The 22,303-nt window shown below is 51.3% G+C and overlaps 1 protein-coding gene across 2 annotated transcripts in view; it reads left to right on the top strand.

Annotated features, from left to right (window-relative positions):
• The window catches only part of epb41l4b (erythrocyte membrane protein band 4.1 like 4B), a 506,687-nt gene that overhangs the window by 347,281 nt on the left and 137,103 nt on the right, over window positions 1-22,303 (top strand). The window lies entirely within an intron of this gene.

Raw genomic sequence — 22,303 nt, 5'->3', positions numbered from 1 at the left:
GCCTCTGGGCCAAACTAGTCTATTCTTCAAAACTAAAAGACAGACATCAATTCGGCTGCTGTAGAGCAATGGAAGGCATAGAAGGATGGGGCTGGGGAAGGGGGAAGATGTGTCATCACCAAAGGAAATTTTCTGCCTTCTCATTGTGAAGCCACTTTCCTATATATCATCCATCGATTTTAATCTGGAAATTAAGCTAGCTAGCAAGCCTGGTGAGCAGTATTCATGAATTGGTTCTTCCTCTCACACTGCTAGAGATGTGTAAATGGACGTTAGGCTTGCAAAACACTTAGCAAGAACCCCAAGGCTAAAAAAGCTGGAGATGGAAGATGCCTCTTCCTTTCACACCCTGCTAAAATTTTCATTTCGGCCTTAAGCAATTATGAAATGCAGCCAAGTCCATCTATTTATTGTGGAAGTGTTGTCAAGGCTAGCCTCCCAAAAGCTTGTGTTCACAGAACTTCAGGGTCACTTTCTTCAAATTTTATGAAATTTGTTTTTGTAAAATATTTTTTTTTTGTAAAATATTTTTATTCTCCATTTTCACATTTTGGTAAATGGTAACAAATACAAAGTCAATTCCCTTATCAACAACAATGATCCCATCCTCCCACCACCCCAAACAACGACCCACCTGACAATATAAGCATCAAATAAAACAAACCCTCCCATGGTGGGACAAACAAAGGAGGAAAAAAAAGGAATCAGGACTCGCCTATGGTCACCGTTGACCTATAGAGTCTCCCCCCCCCCCCTAACATTCAATGCCATCCAATCCCCGAAAGAGTACCGTAAATGACCCCCATGCATAGCAAGCCCCCCCCCCCCGACTGCTCCCCTCCAGTTCGTCTTACAAAACTCCTCCCCCCAACCTCTGTCCCTTCCCCCCCAACTTTCCACCCCGGCTAGACTCATCGGAACCTGTTCTGCTGGTCTCCGCTGGCCGCAGCCCCTCTCCCCACCTCACTCACGATCACTGGCCAGCTTAAACCGGCCAGCGTGGAGGCCCCCACCTGGGTCTCTTTCCCCCTTGCCTGGTCCCAGGAAAACCAAGAAATCCCCTTTACCACACAAACCCCAGCATACACATCCAAGCCCCAAAAAACCATCATTGCAAGTGAAAGTCCCATCTCTTCCCTTGCATCATATATATAACGTTGGCTCATTTAGCATATACCCCAGCCGCGGTGAAAAAATACAGTTACATGAAGCTATATCGGTACACGACCATTTCTCAATTCAGCCACAGTCCTTCTGCTTTCGCAAACTCCTCCGCTGCTTCTGCTGTCCCGAAATAAAAGTCCTTGGATTTGTAGGTCACCCTCAACTTAGCTGGGTATACTATGCCACACTGCACCTTACTGATGTACAGTGCCTTCTTCACCCGGCTGAAGGCAGCCTGCCTCCTCGCCAGCTCCACCTTATAGTCCTGATATATGCGTATACCAGCTCTAGCCCACTGCACCACCCGCTTCCGCTTTGCCCAGCACAGGACCTTCTCTTTCACACTGTACCTACAAAAACACAAAGTTACTACTCTTGGCGGCTCACTGTCCTTTGGTACAGGCCTCCACGACCGATGAGCCCGATTCAGTTCATATCGTGAGGGATCAACCCCTCCCCCAATAGGTTCGCCAATATTGTGACAAAATACTCAGTCGGCCTTGGGCCTTCCACTTCTTCGGAAAGACCCACAATCCTCAGACTTTGTCGCCTGGATCTGTTTTCCAAGTCGTCCATTTTGGCTCGCAGATCCTTGTTGATCTCATTCACCTTCCACATCTTCTTCCCCATTGAGGTAAGATGATCACTGTGCTGCAATAATGTCTCCTCCACTTCCTTCAGAGCCTCGCTTTGCTCCCGTACCTCCGCCACTGCGCTCAATACCGGCGCCTTCACCGGGGCAATCGCCTCCTCCACCAGCACTTTCAATACCGCCCCCATCTCCTTCCTCATCACCTCCATGTGTTTTGTGAACTGCCTTTTGAGTTCCACGGCCATCACCGTAGTCATTTCTTCAGCCGTGGGCAATGCGGCCTCCCCTGGTGCCCCAGCCTCCATTTTTCTTGCCGTCCCCGCGGTGACCTTTCCACTCCCCGACGGACTTTCAGCTGCTTTTTTCATGGCCGTTTTTTTACTTGTTTTCGACATTTCCCTTCAATGTGCCTTCTCCCTGCTTTTGCCGCCTCTGTTACCCCTGGGACCGGGCGTTAGACCCCAAAAATGCCGTTCCTGAGCGGGAGCCCTCCAATGTGTAGCTGCCTCCCGCCCGCCATCACCGGAAGTCGTAATTCATTCATCTTTTGGTTACATCAATTCGGATGGCATTTCCATAGTTGGTGTTGCAACAGTTTCTTTGATCACATTTTGGTTGAATGACTAATGTCCTATTTGTGAGAAAAACAGTGTACATAAAACATTTGCTCTCCTCAGGAAAACCGGATGAATCCTAGTACCTTCAATAACATCAAACCAGTCAGTTTAATTCAAGCAATTCATGCAATCGTGGAAGTAAAACAGCATCATTCACAGATCCAAGATGGATAATTTTTGACTTTGAAAAACAAGAACTAAAATAATTTAATAATTCACCTGCATTTTTGCTCGGGGTCGGGACCAGAGTTTCCAGCTCCGCAAATCTGACCTGGCAGAAAGTGCCCTGGAAGTACCATGGACAAGAATAGGAGAATTCCACCTTAATTGTTGGAACATGGAAGCCAGGTAATTGGAGGATAGGTTTGGTGGGGGTGATCTGTCATTGTCCAAACCTTACGGGAGGGGGGGCCCCAAGTTACACGGGGACTTCTTTTTTTTTTTAAATAATTTTTATTGAAATTTTTTGAAAAATATATATCAACAAAACAATATAATAATAACAATAATAATAATAAACACCCCCCGGCACTCGTAACAGCGCATATAACAACCCCCCCCCCCCCAACCCCAATAAACAACAGAATAAATTAACAATAAGCAAATTAACTTAAACACTATCCCCCTAAACCCCCCCCCCCCACCTTTCCCCCCCTCCCCCCCGGGTTGCTGCTGCTGCTGACCTAGTACCTTATTGTTGAGCCAGAAAGTCGAGGAAAGGCTGGCACCTCCTAAAGAACCCTTGTACCGAACCCCTCAGGGCGAACTTGACCCTTTCCAACTTAATGAATCCCGCCATGTCATTAATCCAGGTCTCCACACTCGGAGGTCTCGCATCTTTCCACTGCAGCAAGATCCTCCGCCGGGCTACTAGGGACGCAACGGCAATGGCCAGGACACCGGCCTCTTTCGCCTCCTGCACTCCCGGCTCCACCCCAACCCCAAATATCGCGAGTCCCCAGCCTGGCTTGACCCTGGATCCCACCACCCTCGACACCGTCCTAGCCACCCCCTTCCAGAACTCCCCCAGTGCCGGGCATGCTCAGAACATATGGGCATGGTTCGCTGGACTCCCCGAACACCTGACGCACCTGTCTTCGCCTCCAAAGAACCTACTCATCCTAGATCCGGACATGTGGGCCCGGTGCAGCACCTTGAACTGGATGACACTAAGCCTCGCACATGAAGAGGAGGAGTTCACCCTCTCAAGGGCGTCCGCCCATGTCCCCCCCTCAATCTGCTCCCCCAGCTCCACCTCCCACTTAGCCTTCAGCTCCTCTACCGACACCTCCCCCACCTCCTGCATTACCTGATAGATGTCAGACACCTTCCCATCCCCGACCCACACCCCTGAAAGCACCCTATCCCTTACCCCCCCGCGGGGGCAGCAAAGGGAACCCCTCCACCTGTCGCCTAGCAAACGCCTTGACCTGAAGGTACCTGAACATATTCCCCGGGGGGGAGCTCAAACTTCTCCTCCAGTTCACCAAGGCTCGCGAACCTCCCGTCAATAAACAGGTCTCCCAACTTCCTAATGCCCGCCCTGTGCCACCCCAGGAACCCGCCATCCATGTTTCCTGGGACAAACCGGTGGTTCCCCCGCAGCGGGGCCTCCACCGAGCTCTCCACTTCCCTCCTGTGTCGCCTCCACTGCCCCCAAATTTTGAGGGTGGCCGCCACCACTGGGCTCGTGGTGTACCTCATTGGAGGGAGCGGCAACGGAGCCGTTACCAGTGCCTTCAGGCTCGTGCCTCTGCAGGATGCCATCTCCATCCTTTTCCATGCTGCCCCCTCCCCCTCCATTACCCACTTGCGTACCATCGAGACATTAGCCACCCAATAGTACCCAGAGAGGTTGGGCAGCGCCAGCCCCCCTCTATCCCTGCCCCGCTCCAAAAAGACCCTCCTTACTCTCGGAGTCCCGTGCGCCCAAACAAATCCCAGAATGCTGCTGTTCACCCTCCTAAAAAAGGCCCTCGGAACGAAAACGGGGAGGCACTGAAACAAAAACAAAAACCTTGGGAGCACCGTCATTTTAACGGACTGTACTCTACCCGCCAATGACAGCAGCAGCACGTCCCACCTTTTGAATTCCTCCTCCATCTGCTCCACCAACCTAGTAAAATTGAGCTTGTGCAGAGTCCCCCAGCTCCTAGCCACCTGAACCCCCAGGTACCTAAAACTCCTCACTGCCCTCTTTAGCAGGAGCCTACCAATCCCCTCCTCCTGATCTCCCGGGTGCACGATAAACAGCTCGCTCTTGCCAAGGTTCAATTTATATCCCGAGAAACTCCCGAACTCAGCCAGAATCTCCATCACCTCTGGCATTCCCCCCACCGGGTCTGCTACATACAACAGCAAGTCGTCCGCATACAGCGACACTCGGTGCTCCTCCCCCCCTCGCACCAGACCCCTCCACCTCCTCGACTCCCAGAGAGCCATGGCAAGAGGCTCTATTGCCAGCGCAAAAAGCAAGGGGGACAGGGGGCACCCCTGCCTCGTCCCACAGTGGAGCCTGAAGTACTCGGACCTCCTCCCATTTGTCGCTACACTCGCCATCGGGGCCTCGTACAGCAACCTCACCCATTTAATAAACCCCACCCCAAATCCGAACCTTTCCAACACCTCCCACAAGTACCCCCACTCAACCCTGTCAAAGGCCTTCTCCGCATCTAATGCCACCACAATCTCCGCCTCTCCTTCTGCTGCCGGCACCATTATCACATTTAGCAGCCTTCGCACGTTAGTGTTCAGCTGCCTCCCCTTCACAAAACCCGTCTGATCTTCATGTATCACCCCCGGCACACAGTCCTCTATTCTAGTGGCCAAGATCTTCGCCAGCAACTTGCCGTCTACATTCAGCAGTGAAATCGGCCTGTATGAACCGCACTGCAAGGGGTCCTTATCACGCTTCAGGATCAGGGAGATTAGTGCCCGAGACATCGTCATGGGCAGAACACCCCCCTCCCATGCCTCGTTAAAGGTCCTGACCAACAGGGGGCCCAGCAGGTCCGCATATTTCTTATACAATTCAACCGGGAACCCATCCGGTCCCGGCGCCTTCTCCGACTGCATGTGGCCAATCCCACTAACCAGCTCCTCCAACTCGATCGGCGCCCCCAGTCCCTCAACCTGCTCCTCCTGCACCCTTGGAAATCGGAGCCTGTCCAAAAAATTCTCCATTCCCCCTCCCACCGCCGGCGGCTCCGACCGGTACAGTTCCCTATAAAAGTCCCCAAAGACCTCATTGACCTCTGCCCCTTGCCGCACCACATTTCCATCTCTATCCTTCACTCCACCAATCTCTCTAGCCGCGTCCCGCTTACGCAGCTGGTGCGCCAGCATCCTGCTCGCCTTCTCTCCATACTCATAGACCGCTCCCTGCGCCTTCCTCCACTGTGTCTCCGCCTTTCTGGTGGTCAATAAATCAAACTTGGCCTGCAAGCTACGCCGTTCCCCCAGCAATCCCTCCTCCGGGGCCTCCGCATACTTCCTATCCACACTCAACAGCTCCTCCACCAGTCTCTCCCTCTCCCTCCTCTCCCCCCTCTCCCTATGGGCTCGGATGGAGATCAGCTCCCCCTAATCACTGCCTTCAGAGCCTCCCACACCATCCCCACCTGGACCTCCCCAGTATCATTGACCTCGAGGTACCTCTTGATACATCCCCGAACCCTCCTTCACACCTCCTCATCAGCCAACAACCCCACGTCCAGAAGCCAAAGCGGGCGCTGGTCCCGCACCTCCCCCATCTCCAGATCCACCCAATGCGGAGCATGGTCCAAAGCCCTCCCGAGCCCTCGGCCTCCCGAACCTCCAGGGATCCACTCCTCCCATCTGGTCCATAAACCCCCTCAACATACACCTCATGAAACCAGCATCATCCCAATTTGGGGCGTACACATTAACCAACACCACCCTCTCCCCCTGCAGCTTACCGCTCACCATCACATATCTGCCGCCATTATCAGCCACAACCTCAGACGCCTCAAACGCCACCCTCTTCCCCACCAGGATCGCCACTCCCCCGGTTCTTCGAGTCGAGCCCTGAGTGGAAAACCTGCCCCACCCACCCCTTCCTCAGACGGACCTGGTCCGCCACATTCAGGTGGGTCTCCTGGAGCATGGCCACGTCCGCCTTCAGCCCCTTCAGATGCGAAAACACCCGGGCCCGCTTAACCGGCCCATTCAACCCCCTCACGTTCCACGTAATCAGCCGGATCAGGGGGCACCCCGCCCCCCTCCCCCGTCGACTAGCCATAACCCATCGACTGCTCGCCCCTGGCCATCACCCATTCGGCCCGTTTCCCACGGCGATAGAACCTCACCCCGACCCCCCCCGAACCCCTCCCTAGCCAATCCAGCAGCAACCCGATATCCCCCCCCCAAGCTAGGACCCCTCCTAGCCGCGACTCTCCCTCCACTGTACTCCCATGAGCCAGCTGACTTCTGCTGACCCCGGCAGCTCCCGCTCTAACTCCCGATATGAGGTCCCCCTCCTCCCCTGCATCAGCTCCTGGGCACTGCTTCAGCGCGGGAAACCCGGTCTAATAGCCACGCCCCTCGCCACCAGCTCCACCCCCTCGTCCCGCAGCGCTGGAAACCAGAGAAAAGCCCGCGCTTTCACACTGCCCCACCCCACCAACGCAGCTCCCAAACCGCAATCCCAACCCAACCACCAACTCCATACAAACAAAGACACAGATCAACCACAAACCCCAGTACCCCCCTTAAAACACGAAACCATAACCCACATCGTCTGAAAGCGAGAAAAAAAACAAAAACAAACCGAACAACCCGCTACAACCTAAACAATTATACATGAATAGAGTAGAAAAAGTCCCACAGCCCCCAATCTCTAGTTCAAGTCCAGCTTTTCAGCCTGCACAAAGGCCCATGCTTCCTCCAGGGACTCAAAGTAGTGATATCGGTCCTTGTAGGTGACCCACAGGCGCGCAGGCGGCAACATGCCGAACTTCACCTGCTTTCCATGGAGCACAATCCAGATTAACCACCACCTTTCTATAATGTTAAGTAAGAACTTGCATGAATATTGAGCAATTTCCATCCTCAGGACATCTTGAAGCACTTTACAGTCAAGAAATTGTCAAAGGGAAATATTGCAGCTGATTGTATTATCTTAATTCAGTAGTTACTGGTTACATATTGGACAGGAGAACTTTGTAAATTCTTTAAATTTACATCCATGTAAAAAAGCAAATGACGCCCAAGTTCAGCAGCATTTTAAGAAAGCAGCACCCCTAACAATGCAGCATTAGAAGTCTTAGCCAATATTATTATTTTTTTAAATTTAGAGAACCCAATTCATTTTTTCCAATTAAGGGAAAATTTTATTGTGGCCAATCCACCTACCCTGCACATCTTTGGGTTGTGGGGGTGAAGCCCACGCAAACACGGGGAGAATATGCAAATCCACATGGACAGTGACCCAGAGCCAGGATAGTCTGAACCAATATTAACTGAGCCAACCAAACTCAGAGTGCACAATTTTCTGGCCCCATCAGCAACGGGTATCATGGTGGGATGGGGCACTTAATTTGGCGGCATTTTGTTTGAATTTTGTTGTCCTGACTTTCAAGGCAAGTTAAAAGCAGATTGAGCTTCCTGACGAACAATGTCAGTAACCCATTTGCATGCATTAGCAGCTCATGCAAACTCGTTAAAGGCCCCCTCACCAAAATTAAGTTTGTTCTTCAAATTAAGTACCCCACCGACAACTTAGAACATTCAGTTTTATGGCTGGAAATAAGTAGTGTGCACCTGGCAAGCATCACTTCTTCCATGATTTTGAGGACGATAGATGTTGCTTTCTCCTTGGGAATCTCACATAGCTTCACTTGAGTGCCAATAGCAAATGAGTGCCAAGCCAAGGGAGGCAGGTGGAGGCTGGAATTGGGGGGTAGGATGGAAGAGTGGAGTGAAGGCTAGACGGGGGAAAAAGGATGGGCAAAGTGTTCAGTACAATCAGCAGGAGTGTGCGATGTGGTAGGGTGGCTGGTCCTTGGAGCGAGTCTAGTAGGAGGCCTCATCGGGAGAGTCACAGAAGGGGTGGAGACAGAGGGCTCAGATAATGGGGGGGGGGGCAGGATCACGGTTAGCATGAAAATGGTAACAGATGTCCGCTCTGAAGGGAGGAAAGGCATGTGAATGCGGATGATGATAGAATCTAGGGTAACAGGAAAGTTCAGGATGACAGAGGGGCATGATGATACTGGGTGGGTCTAGGGTGATGAAGGGAACTTGGTAGTTGAAAAAGGGAGGTTAGAAGGTGGTGGAGCAAGTTTGAAAGGTGACACCCACCATTTTACCAATGTGATCTGGACCATGCAGTTAGTAAGTCAGTGAGATCTCTCGAGGTGGGGAGAAGGTCTTTTTGGGTGGGTGAAGTACAAGGTCAGCACAAGTGGCAGACTAAAGGAACACCCTAATAAATATTAGGAAACCTGATGTCAAAAGTTGCTCAGTTGTGTGAAGCTGCATTGCAGCAGGTTTGTTCCGTCTCGTGGGTCTCAGAACATCGAGATCCAAGTAAGGCAATAGTCATAGAGCCATATAGTACAAAAGAGGCCGTTCGGCCCATCGAGTCTGCGCCAACAAAACAAAATAAAATGTATACTAATCCCACTTTCCAGCACTTGGCCCTTAGCCTTGAGTGTTATGGGGTGGAATTCTCCGATCGGCAATGCCGAAATCGCGTTCGGCAATCAGCCAGGGAATCCTCGTTTACTCCGGAATAGGGGGCGACGCCATTTTTGCGATGCTCCGCCCCCTCAAAAACGGCATACTCGGCGAGTACGCCGCACACCGTATGGGCGGCCTCAGGACGTCAACTGAGGCCCTCCCCCGATGCTCCGCCCTCCTCAAACCATTCGGGGGCCTCGCATGGCAGCTGCAGACTGAATCCAGCGACGCCACAGTCGGTGGGGGGGGGGGGGGGGGGGGGGCGGTCCGCTGGCAGGGGAGAATTTTGCGGGGGCTGGTGGGAGGTGGTCTGGGGGTGGGAGGTTTGTCACGGGGGCAGTGTGTGGAGTGGCACCTACTTTCTGGTTGTAAGGCCAGACGGATCCTGTGACATAATCACAGGATCGAAGAATCCAGCCCATGATGTTTCAAGTGCACATCGACAAACCTTTTAATGGTTGTGAGGTTTCCAGCTTCCATTACCCTCCCAGGCAGTGCATTCCAGACTGCCATCACCCTGTGGGTGAAGAAGCTTTTCCTCAGACCCATATAAATCTCCTGCCCCTCACCTAAAAAATATACCCCCTCGTGGTTGACCCTTTGGCACCTATTCACCCTGTCCATACCTCTCATAATCTTATACACCTCAATCAGGTCCCCCCTCAGCCTTCTCAGCTCTAAAGAAAATGATCCGAGCCTATCCAGCCTCTCTTCATAGCTCAAATGCAGCACCCCAGCAACATCCTGCTGAATCTCCTCCGCACCCTCTCCAGTACCCACATCCTTCCTTTGGTGAGGCAAGCAGAACTGCACACAGTACTCCAACTGTAGTCAATCCAAAGTTTTGTCCAGCTCCATCAAAACCTCCCTGCTGTTAACCCTAATCTATGCCACAAGTGATAAAAACATGTGTCCCGTATGCCTTCTTTTTTTAAAAAAATAATTTTTATTGAAATTTTTACAAAATATAAACATCTTAACTCTATTAACATACAACCGCGGTAACACCCCATGAACAATACCCCCCCCAGCTTCAAGAGCAACTTCAAACAAAAGGAAAGAACAAAGACAAAGAAAAAGAAAACAACAAAAAAGAGAGAGATAGCACCCTCCACAAACCCATGTGCACAGTTCTCCCTCCCCCCTCCCCCCCCCCCCCTCCCCCCCCCCCTCCCCCCCCCCCCGGTTGCTGCTGCTGCCGGCCTATTTCCCTACCTTTCCGCCAGGAAGTCCAGAAAAGGCTGCCACCGCGTGAAAAACCCTTGTACTGATCCCCTCAGGGGAAATTTCACCCTCTCCAATTTAATGAACCCCGCCATATCCGAGATCCAGGCCTCCATGCTTGGGGGCCTCGCATCCTTCCATTGAAGCAAGATCCTCCGCCGGGCTACTAGGGACGCGAAGGCCAGAACACCGGCCTCTATCGCCTCCTGCACTCCCGGCTCCACTGCAACCCCAAAAATTGTGAGTCCCCAGCCTGGCTCGACCCTGGATCCCACCACCCTCGACACCGTCCTTGCTACCCCCTTCCAAAACTCCCCCAACGCTGGACACGCCCAAAACATATGGGCGTGGTTCGCTGGGCTCTCCGGGCACCTAGCACACCTGTCCTCTCCCCCGAAAAACCTGCTCATCCTCGACCCAGTCATGTGGGCCCTATGCAGCACCTTGAAATGTATGAGGCTAAGCCTCGCACAGGAAGAGGAGGAATTCACTCTGTCCAGGGCATCCGCCCACGTCCCCTCCTCAATCTCCTCACCCAGCTCCTCTTCCCATTTACCCTTCAGTTCCTCCACCGAGGCCTCGTCTACCTCCTGCATTACCCGGTATATGTCCGAAATCCTCCCTCCTCCGACCCACACCCCCGAGAGCACCCTGTCCCGTACCCCACGTGGGGGCAACAAGGGGAACCCCTCCATCTGCCGCCTGGCAAACGCCCCAACCTGCATGTACCAAAACATGTTCCCCGGGGGGAGCCCAAACTTCCCCTCTAACTCCCTCAAGCTCGCGAACCTCCCCTCCACAAACAGGTCCCTCAACCTCCTAACCCCTGCCCTGTGCCAGCCCATAAATCCACCATCAATGCTCCCTGGGACGAACCGATGGTTCCCCCGTATCGGGGCCTCCATCGAGCCCCCCATTTCTCCCCTGTGCCGTCTCCATTGCCCCCAAATTTTGAGGGTAGCCGCCACCACCGGGCTCGTGGTATACCTCGTTGGAGGGAGCGGCAACGGCGCCGTTACTAGCGCCTCCAGGCTCGGGCCCACACAAGACGCCGCCTCCATCCTCTTCCACGCTGCCCCTTCCTCATCCATTACCCACTTACGCACCATCGCTGCGTTGGCCGCCCAGTAGTACCCACAGAGGTTGGGCAACGCCAGCCCCCCCCCTATCCCTGCCTCGTTCCAGGAACACTCTTCAAACCCTCGGAGTCCCATGCGCCCACACAAATCCCGTGATACTCCTGTTGACCCTCCTAAAAAGGCCTTCGGGATAAGGATGGGGAGGCACTGGAACAGGAACAAAAACCTCGGGAGCACCGTCATCTTGACGGACTGCACCCTCCCCACCAGTGACAGCGGTAACATATCCCATCTCTTACATATCTAACACTCCTCCTCCATCTACTCCACCAATCTTGTGAGGTTAAGCTTGTGCAGGGCCCCCCAGCTCCCCGCCACCTGGACCCCATGGTACCTGAAGCTCTTCCCTGCCTGCTTCAATAGGAGCCTACCAATCCCCTCCTCTTGATCCCCCGGATGCACCACAAACACCTCACTCTTGCCCAGGTTCAACTTATACCCCGAGAAACCCCCGAATTCCCTAAGAATCCTCATCACCTCCGGCATCCCCCCCACCGGGTCCGCCACATACAGCAACAGGTCGTCCGCGTACAGCGACACTCTATGCTCCTCCCCACCCCGCACCAGGCCCCTCCAGTTCCCTGACTCCCTCAATGCCATGGCCAGGGGCTCAATTGCCAACGCAAAGAGCAAGGGGGACAGGGGGCACCCCTGTCTCGTCCCCCGATACAGCCGAAAGTATTCCGACCTCCTCCTATTTGTGGCTACACTTGCCATCGGGGCCTCGTAGAGCAGCCTCACCCACCGGATAAACCCCTCCCCAAACCCAAACCTCTCCAACACCTCCCACAAGTACTCCCACTCAACCCTATCGAAGGCCTTCTCCGCGTCTAATGCCACCACTATCTCCGCCTCCCCTTCCACAGCCGGCATCATAATGACGTTGTGGAGCCTTCATACGTTTGTGTTCAGCTGCCTTCCCTTCACAAACCCCGTCTGGTCCTCGTGTATGACCCCAGGCACACAATCCTCTATTCTAGTGGCCAGGATCTTTGCCAGCAGTTTAGCGTCGGCGTTCAGCAGCGAAATCGACCTATATGATCCACACTGCAGAGGGTCCATGTCCCGCTTCAGGATCAAGGAAATCAGCGCCCGTGACATAGTTGGGGGCAGAACCCCCCCCCCCCCCTTGCCTCGATAAAGGTCCGGACCAACAGGGGGCCCAACAGGTCCAAATACTTTTTATAGAATTCAGCCGGAAACCCGTCCGGCCCCGGCGCCTTCCCCGACTGCATGCTCCCTATCCCTTTGACCACCTCCTCCAGCTCGATCGGCACCCCAGCCCCTCCACCTGCTCCTCTTCCACCCTCGGGAATCGCAACTTGTCCAAGAAGCTCCCCATTCCACCCCCCTCCACCGGGGGTTCAGACCGGTACAATTCCCCATAGAAGTCCTTAAAGACCCCATTGACATCTACCCCACTCCGCACCACCTTCACAGCTCTATCCATCACTCCCCCAATCTCCCTGGCCGCGTCTCGCTTCCGGAGCTGGTGCGCCAGCATCCTGCTCGCCTTCTCCCCGTATTCATACACCGCCCCCTGTGCTTTCCTCCACTGAGCTTCCGCCTTTCTGGTCGTCAGTAGGTCAAATCTGGCCTGAAGGCTACGCCTCTCCCCCAGCAATCCCTCCTCTGGGGCCTCCGCATATCTCCTATCCACCTGCACCATCTCCCCTATCAGTCTTTCCCTTTCCCTCTGCTCCCCCCTCTCCCTATGGGTTCGGATGGAGATCAATTCCCCCCTCATCACCGCCTTCAATGCCTCCCAGACCATCCCCACCCGAACCTCCCCGTTATCATTGGCCTCGAGGTATCTCTCGATACACCCCCGGACCCTTCCGGCCACCTCCTCATCTGCCAGCAGCCCCACCTCCATGCGCCAGAGCGGACGTTGGCCCCTCTCTTCCCCCAGCCCGAGGTCCATCCAGTGCGGGGCATGATCCGAAATGGCAATGGCGGAGTATTCCACTTCTTCCACCCTCGACACCAGCCCCCTGCTCAGGACAAAAAAAATCAATCCTCGAGTAGGCCTTATGTACATGGGAGAAAAACGAGTATTCCCTGGCCCTTGGCCTCGCAAACCTCCAAGGGTCCACCCCCCCCCCCCCCCCCCCCCCCCATCTGGTCCATGAATCCCCTCAACACCTTAGCCGCCGCCGACCTCCTACCCGTCCGGGACTTGGATCGATCCAATGGGGGATCCAGTACTGTGTTAAAGTCCCCCCCCCCATGATCAGGCCCCCCCCCGCCTCCAGGTCCGGAATGCGGCCCAACATACGCCGCATAAACCCCGCATCGTCCCAATTTGGGGCATAAACATTCACCAACACTACCCGCTCCCCCTGCAGCTTGCCACTCACCATCATGTACCTCCCGCCACTGTCAGCCACCACCTTCAACGCCTCAAACGACACCTTCTTTCTCACCAGGATCGCCACCCCCTTACTCTTCTCATCCAGCCCTGAGTGGAATACTTGGCCCACCCATCCCTTCCTCAGCCGAACCTGGTCCGTCACTTTCAGGTGTGTCTCCTGGAGCATGGCCACATCCGCCTTCAGTCCCTTCAGGTGCGCAAATACTCGGGCCCTTTTAACCGGCCCATTCAGCCCCCTCACATTCCAGGTTATCATCCGGATCCGAGAGCTCCCTGCCCCCTTCCCCTGACAATTAGCCATACCCCATCCCTTGCCCACCCCCGGCCAGTGTCCCACGCTCTGCCAGTTTCCCACGGCGGCAGCTCCCCCCCCTCCAGCACCCCCTGCGTCCTCCAGCTCCTTCCTGACCGTTTCAACAGCAACCCGGTACCCCACCCCTCCCCCCCCCACCCCCCCAGGCTATGACCCCTCCTAGCCGCCCCCCCCACCTCTACAGCACTCCGGTGAGCCAGCTAACTTCTGCTGACCCCGGCGGCTCCCGCCCTACTTTCGGCTCCTCCCAACGTGGGACTGTCCCTCCTCCATTGTGCCCGTCAACGAGTCCACCCTCCCCCCGCTCCTGCGCGGGAAAAGAAAACACGCCCCCTCCCTCTCACAGCACGGGAACCCCGCAGAAAGCCTGCGCTTTCGCCCTGCCGGGCCCCGCCTCCTCCAGGGCCACTCCCATTGTCAGTCCCCCCCACCAGCTCCCTGAACACCCCGTTTACCCCTCTACCCGAACCCGCCCACCCAACCCCTGCTTGAAAACCCATAAAGAAAACACCCGTACGACATCACCCCACCCACCTTAAGGCCACCCCACATCTTACCCTAAACCCAGCAAATACAAATACAGTATAAATAAATACAGTATTATACAGCATCCCCCATCAGGGGGACCCTCAGTTTGAGTCCAGTTTCTCGGCTTGCACGAAGGCCCACGCCTCCTCCGGGGACTCAAAATAGTGGTGTCGATCCTTATAGGTGACCCACAGACGCGCCGGCTGCAACATTCCAAACTTCACCTTCCGTCTGTGGAGCACCGCCTTCGTCCGGTTAAACCCGGCTCTCCACCTCGCCACTCCCGCACTCCAGTCCTGGAAGATCCGCACCTCCGTGTTCTCCCATTTGCTGCTCCGCTCCTTCTTGGCCCACCGGAGCACGCACTCACAATCCACGAACCGGTGGAACCTCACCAACACCGCCCACGGCGGCTCATTCGGCTTGGGCCTCCTAGCCAGGATTCTGTGGGCCCCCTCCAACTCCAGGGGCCCCTGGAAGGACCCAGCCCCCATCAGCGAGTTTAGCATCATCACCACATAGGCCGCTAGGTCCGACCCCTCCGTGAGGCCCAGGATCCGTAAATTCTTCCTCCTCGACCGGTTGTCCAGCTCCTCGAACCGCTCCTGCCATCTTTTATGGAGCGCCTCATGCATCTCCACCTTCCCCACCACGGCCACGACCTCGTCCTCCCTTTCGGCGGCCTGCTGCTGCAGCTCCTGGATCGCAGCCCCCTGGGCTGTCTGGGTCTCCAACAGTTCCCTGTTGGTTACCTTAATGGACTCCAGCAGCTCCACCTTCAGCTCCTGGAAGCAGCGCAGCAGAATCGTCTGCTGCTCCTGGACCCACTTCCTCAGCTCCTCAAAGCTTTCGCCGGCCGCCATTTTGTTTTCCTGCCCCCGATTTTTCCTGGATGTTTTCGTCGATCTTCTCTCTGCCCCACTCCTGGTCCGGACCATGGGACCGCTGGGGCGACTCCAGGCCTCTTCCCCCGTCGGGATTTGCCTCCTCAGCTCCGTTGGGGGCCCTGAAAAAAGCCCCGAAGTCCGTTAATCGCGGGAGCCGCCGAATGTGCGGCTCAACTGCGCATTGCCGCCACCAGAAATCCCCGTATGCCTTCTTAACGACTCTAACAACTTGTCCTGCTACTTTCAGGGATATGTGGAGCAGCACCCTTTGAGCCCTCTGTTCCTCTGAGCTTCGTAGTGTCTTGCCATTCATTAAGAATTCCCTCGTCTTGTTACCCTTTCCAAAGTACATCACTTTTCAAAGTTAAATTCCATCTGCCACTGATCTGCCCATCTGACCAACCCATCTATAGCTGCCTGAAACCCAAGACCTTCTTCCTCACTATTCAACCACCCTGCCAATCTTTGTGCCCATCTGCAAACTTACTTATTATCCCTCCACATTCTCATCTATATCAATTATATATATATATATATATATATCACAAACAATAAGGGTGTGAAGCTGCCATTCATTCTGTGTAATTTGCCATTGCCTAGTCAGAGGCAGGGGGGAGGGAGTTAGATGCCTCCAAAGTGGCATCGTTGGTAGAGGGCAGCCAATTCGCAACTCCAAATCTCCATCCTACAGGTGAATGGTCATGGCTGACAAGGGATCACACAGTTAATCTTTCTAATCTGCCATGGTAATGATCTCCTTGTAGAATTTTGAGGATAGTGGAAAAAAGCAGAAAAGAGTCTAAGTAAGGCTTTTGCACCTGCCTTTCATCACCGTGGTCAAAGAACGATGTCTCCATTTGCATTCATGTATGAACAGCTATTCATGTTCTCGCCTGGTTGGGACAGGAAGCTCTTCGGGGATGCCAGGAAACCTGTTATGACCGGTGTGGCTGACTGGGAAATTTCCGATTTTGGCCTGACACGGGATTCAGGGGAGCATCACAAATCCGTGGCTAGCAGGCGGCCCTGGAGAATCCCGGCCACATCCCTGCCCTGGAGAATCCCAGCCCTTTAGCTCAGTCTCTAGGGATTTAGAAAATGAGAATCAATGGCTGTATTGCAATGGGTTAATAACAAAGGCATTTAGCAGCACACAGTAAAACTTACAAGTTTAAATAGAATTTTAAGTGATAGAAGAATAGTAAAAGATGATACAAACCACAAAATGGAATCAAATGTGGAAAATCAAATCCACAATTTAAAATAGAATCAAAAACCTGAAGCAAAGAATGCTTGATGAGGTAAGGCATGATAACACTTGGCTTTTCCAAATGATGGTATGGAGCTACTTAACACTCAATACATGAATGCCAAGGTGTTAACTATGTCCAGTACATTCCATAATAGTTCATTACTTTAAGTAGAAATCAGCTTTTTGAAACTGAAATTCATGAGGCACTAATCCAGCAGCCCTAGAATTTTAAACAAGCTGGACAGAACCTTGAACCGAAATTTTATATTAAGGCAGAAAGGCACTTAATTAAACCTTTAAAATCAATGTGAGCACACCAAAGGTTTCACCATGTTGTTAATCTGACTGTTTTAGCATATTGTGATGCTTAAAACAATTCAATGATGCAAGATTGTGTTGATGTTCCTGCTTATCGACTACTAGTGAAAACGTCCCACCCTTTGGATTAAATGTAAACTGAGCTTCAGCTGCCGATGCAGTGTTGAAGATCCAAGCAACTATTCTGCTGCCTTGGCCAACATTCATATTTTGGCTAAAACCTCCAGCATAATTGGTTGTTCATTTCATTGATGTTTATGGTATGTTGGTGATAAAGAACAGCTATTGCATGGCACGATTACACAGTGGTTAGCACTGTTGCTTCACAGCGCCAGGGACCCGGGTTTGATTCCTGGCTTGGGTCACTGTCTGTGCGGAGTCTGCACATTCTCCCCATGTCTGTGAGAGTTTCCTCCGGGCGCTCTGGTTTCCTCCCACGAGTTCCGAAAGACGTGCTTGTTAGGTGAATTGAACATTCTGAATTCTCCCTCGTGTACCTGAACAGACGCTGGAGTTTGGTGACTAGGGGCTTTTCAAAGTAACGTTATTACAGTGTTAATGTAAGCCTACTTGTGACACGAATAAAGATTATTATCATTGCTTTTGCTTAGATAATCGTCATGACTTAAAAACTGATTAAGTGAAAATCTTTAATATGTTTGTACTTGATAAGGTGCCAGTAATTTGATTTAAAGTCTCATCCCCAGTTTAAGCAGGGCCAACTAGTGATCAATGGATGAACTTTCAGAAAACTGACAATACACAGTGCCTGCTTCTCTGCCCCTGACCTGATATATTCTAAAGATTGGACAAAATGCCTTTGAACTATAGATGCCAATGATGAATGGTAGGGCTATGGCTTAAGTCCATAATGTCTGGAATGTAAAGTGAGGTAACCTGCTGTTAAACTGCATGGTCCCTGACCTGCAAGCACTTATTGAGGTTGTATAATGGTTTAATCCTCTTCTGTGCTTGTTAGTGGTGGAGTCAATTTTTAAAATTCATTTATGGGATGTGGACGTCGCTGGCTAGGCCAGCATTTATTGCCGTCCCTAATTGCCTTTGAGAAGGTGGTGGTGAGCTGCACTCTTTAACTGCTACAGTCGCTATGCTGTAGGTACACCCACAGTGCTGTTAGGGAAGGGGTTCCAGTGTTTTGTCTCTGCAACTGTGAAGGAACAGTGATATTGTTCCAACTCAGAATGGTGTGTGTGACTAGGAGGGAAGCTTCCAGGTAGTGATGTTCCCTTGTGTCTGCTGTCATTGTCCTTCTAGATGGTAGCAATCATGGATTTAGAAGGTACTGTCTAAGGAGCCTTAGTGAGTCCCTGTAGTATATTTAGTAGACGGTACACACTGCTGCCACTGTGCTTTGGTGGTGGAAGGCGTGAATGTCTGTGAAAGAGTTGCCAATGAAAGGGGGCTGCTTTGTCCTGGATGGTGTTGAGTTTCTTGAGTGTTGTTGGAGCTGCACTCATCCAGGCAAATGGGGAGTATTTAATCAAACTCCTGACTTGTGCCTTGTTGGTGTTAGACAGGCTTTGGGGAGCCAGGAGGTGAGTTACCCATCGCAGGAATACTAGCCTCTGACCTGTCCTTGTAGCCACAGTACCTATATGGCTGGTCCAGTTAAGTTTCTGGTCAATGGTAACCCTCAGGATGTTGTTAGTGGGGGATTGAACAGTGGTTATACCATTGAATGTCAAGGGACAATGGCTAGATTCTCTCTTGTTGGAGATGATCATTGTCTGGCACATGTGTGGTATGAATGTAACTTGCCACTTGTCTGGCCAAGCCTGGATATTGTCCATGTCTTGCTGCATTTGGACATGGACTGCACCATTATCTGAGGAATTGCTGAACATGGTGCAATTGGTGTATAATATTTTGAGACGTCAGATGAATGAACCGTGGCATAATTGGTTTCTGGTGTAAGCAATTTGGTGCTCATTATGCCAGCTGCACTTGAAAGTGAAAGTCAATTTCTGAAATGATGGGCATGCAAGGAATGGAATATATAAAATAATATTATCTGTGTTTGACCATGTCAAATTGGAGGCTTAGGGGTTAGTTATTGGTGTGTCTTTACTTCATATTGTACATTTGAAACCAGGGCAAAATAATACTAAAAATGTGATGCTACAGAGCCTTTATTTTAAACAATTCACTTGTTAACACTTTTCCTGTCTCCTGTTGGGTAAGTGCTTATTGTGCTGCTTCATTTAAAGTCTGTTAGTGCTTCAGATTTCATCCTCCTCACTGACATTTCCTATTGAGTGCACCACTCTTCTAACAGCTGTTGTATAATGGGACTGTCAGGGATTTCTAGTTGGCCTTTTAAAATCAAATCTATATTATTTGAAAAAGGCTTTTTACTTCTCGCTTATGGACAATGACTCATCAAACAGTATCAGGTACTTGCCATCTCTCATTTTGTTCTAATTTTTTTTGTATAATACGAGTGTTACATGCAAAATACTTATCCTAGTTGTGATCGAAATAAGCTGAAACTGGAGCAAAAACCAGCAACAGGAAATAAAACAGTTGAAGGGAGAAATGCATCCTAAAGATTGTAAGATGTAGGAGCAGAAGTAGTCCATTTGGCCCATCTAGTGTGCTGCACCATTCAATGAGATCATGGATATAATCCTCAACTCCATTTTCTCGTCTTATCCCCATAACCCTTGATCCCCGTACTGATTAAAAGTCTCTCCGTCTCAGCCTTGATTGAATTGGATTTGTTTATTGTCATGTGTATCGAGATACAGTGAAAAGTATTTTTCTGCGTGCAGCTTAACAGATCATTTAATACGTGAAAAGAAAATACGCAATAGGGCAACACAAGGTACACAATGTAAACACATAGACACCGGCACCGGGTGAAGCATACAGGAGTGTAGTATTAATCAGATCAGCCCATAAGCGGGTCATTTAGGAGTCTGGTAACAGCGGGGAAGACGCTGTTTTTGAATCGGTTTGTGCGTGTTCTCAGACTTTTGTATCTCCTGCCCGATGGAAAAAGTTGGAAGAGTGAGTAGGCCGGGTGGGAGGGGTCTTTGATTATGCTGCCAGCTTTCCCAAGGCAGTGGGAGGTGTAGATAGAGTGAATGAATGTGTGATCGACTGGGCGGTGTTGCTGACTCTTGTTTCTTGCGGCCTTGGGCTGAGCAGTTGCCATACCAGGCTGTGATGAAGCTAGAAAGGATGCTTTCTACGGTGCAACTGAACATGCTTAACCACCGAGTCTCTATAGCTCTCAGCCATAAGAATTCCACAGATTCACTCCCCTCTGAGAGAAGACATTCCTCCTCATCTTTGTCTTAAATGGGCAACCCTTTACTCTAAGATTATGCCCTCTGGTCCTAGATTCTCCCACAAGTGTACATAGATAGATAGAACAGTACAGCACAGAACAGGCCCTTCGGCCCTCAATGTTGTGCCGAGCCATGATCACCCTACTCAAACCTGGACCCTGGAGCTGTGAAGCATATATGCTAACCACCATGCTACCCTGCTGCCCCTCTCAAGTGGAAACAACCTCTCAGCATCTATCCTGCCAAGCACCCTGAGAATCCTATATATCTAAATAAGATCATCTCTCATTCTTCTAAAATCCCATGAGTACATGCCCAAATTACTCAACCTTTCCTCATAAGAAAATCCCTCCATACTCAAGGACCTAGTGAACCTTCTCTGGACAGCATCCAATGCTGGCATATCTTCCCTCAGATAAGGGGACCAAAACTGTTCGTAGTATTCCAAGTGTGGTTTAACTAGTGCCTTGTATAATTTTAGCCAGTCTTCCTTGTTTTTATTCTCCCTTTGAAATAAAAAACATTCCATTTGCTTTCACTATGACCTGCTGAACTTGCATGCTAGCTTTTTCTGATTTACGAGGACCCCTAACTTTCTGCAGTCTTTTCCATTAAAAAAATTTTTTTTCTTAAAGTTTGCTTTTTAGATTTTCTCCTTTTAAATAATATTTAACTACTTTATTCTTCCTACCAAAGTGCATTACTTCACATTTTCCTACATTATATTCCATCTGCCAAGTTATTGCCCACTCACGTAACCTGTCTATGTCCCCTCTGTATGGCCATTAGTTCAAGAGAAGAACTTCTACTAAAGAAGAGGCACAGTAGGTTGACAGAAGAAACATACTCAAGAACCTAGTGAACCTTCTCTGGACAGCATCTAGACAACCCTGGTAATTATAGACCTGTGAGCCTCACTTCAGTTGTGGATAAAATGTTGGAAAAGGTTATAAGAGATAGGGTTTATAATCATCTTGAAAAGAACAAGTTGATTAGCGATAGTCAACACGGTTTTGTGAAGGGTAGGTCATGCCTCACAAACCTTATTGAGTTTTATGAGAAGGTGACCAAACAGGTGGATGAGGGTAAAGCGGTTGATGTGGTGTATATGGATTTCAGTAAGGCGTTTGATAAGTTTCCCCACGGTAGGCTATTGCAGAAAATAAGGAAGTATGGGATTGAAGGTGATTTAGCGGTTTGGATCAGTAATTGGCTAGCTGAAAGAAGACAGAGAGTGGTGGTTGATGGCAAATGTTCATCCTGGAGTTCAGTTACTAGTGGTGTACCGTAAGGATCTGTTTTGGGGCCACTGCTGTTTGTCATTTTTATAAATGACCTGGAAGAGGGTGTAGAAGGATGGGTTAGTAAATTTGCAGATGACACGAAGGTCGGTGGAGTTGTGGATAGTGCTGAAGGATGTTATAGGATACAGAGGGACATAGATAAGCTGCAGAGCTGGGCTGAGAGGTGGCAGATGGAGTTTAATGCGGAAAAGTGTGAGGTGGTTCACTTTGGAAGGAGTAACATGAATGCAGAGTACTGGGCTAATGGCAAGATTCTTGGTAGTGTAGATGAACAGAGAGATCTCGGCATCCAGGTACATAAATCCCTGAAAGTTGCCACCCAGGTTAATAGGGCTGTTAAGAAGGCATATGGTGTGCTAGCCTTTATCAGTAGGGGGATTGAGTTTCGGAGACACAAGGTCATGCTGCAGCTGTACATAACTCTGGTGCGGCCGCTCCTGGAGTACTGCGTGCAGTTCTGGTCACCACATTATAGGAAGGATGTGGAAGCTTTGGAAATGGTTCAGAGGAGATTTACTAGGATGTTGCCTGGTATGGAGGGAAGGTCTTACGAGGAAAGGCTCAGGGACTTGAGG

The sequence above is a fragment of the Scyliorhinus canicula genome, chromosome 5 (genome assembly GCF_902713615.1).
Source record: "Scyliorhinus canicula chromosome 5, sScyCan1.1, whole genome shotgun sequence".
NCBI classification, from domain to species: Eukaryota; Metazoa; Chordata; class Chondrichthyes; order Carcharhiniformes; family Scyliorhinidae; genus Scyliorhinus; species Scyliorhinus canicula.
Note: the sequence above shows the minus strand (reverse complement) of the source record. Positions and strands in the feature narration are given on the sequence as shown.